The following is a 672-nucleotide window of genomic DNA, read 5'->3' on the forward strand; positions in this document are numbered from 1 at the left end:
GAATCAAAGCAACGTTTGCTTATTGTAGGGGACTTCAACGCAGCACACCCAACGTGGGGTTACAAGACCGCTAATCCAAAGGGTCGACGGCTAGCACTGACGATAGCACAACTAGGCTTGACCATACTTACAGACGCAGCCCACCCAACGAGAATAGGCAACAGTGTCAGTCGAGACACCTGCCCCGACCTTACACTGATCAAAGACATCAGGTACCAGGGATGGCACAACCTCGATGAGACCCTTGGTAGTGACCACAATATAATAGAAACGCATCTAATAACACTGCGAACAAAAATTAAAGAACGTAAAATACGAATGACGGATTGGGACAAGTTCCGACAGCGGCGCAAGCAAGAAAGCACCAACGAAACCTACGAAGGCAGCTTGAAACCAGAAACTCTGCAGGAATGGATCCGACAAATTCAGACAGACTTCCGTGCGACAACGAAAATCATCGACACGTCACCAGAACATCCCGATGTCGACAGGCACCTATTACACCTTTGGGAGGCTCGACATTGCCTGCAAAAAAGGTGGAAAAAAGCAAAAGCACAATCGCAAGCTCAGGCAGCGGATATCCGCCTTAACAGCCCAGGCGAAAGTTACGCAACCGAGCTAACGCGAAACAATTGGAAGAACCTATGTAATCAAATGCAGGGTAACCTGGGC

The sequence above is a fragment of the Dermacentor silvarum genome, chromosome 1 (assembly GCF_013339745.2).
Source record: "Dermacentor silvarum isolate Dsil-2018 chromosome 1, BIME_Dsil_1.4, whole genome shotgun sequence".
In the NCBI taxonomy this organism is placed as follows: Eukaryota; Metazoa; Arthropoda; class Arachnida; order Ixodida; family Ixodidae; genus Dermacentor; species Dermacentor silvarum.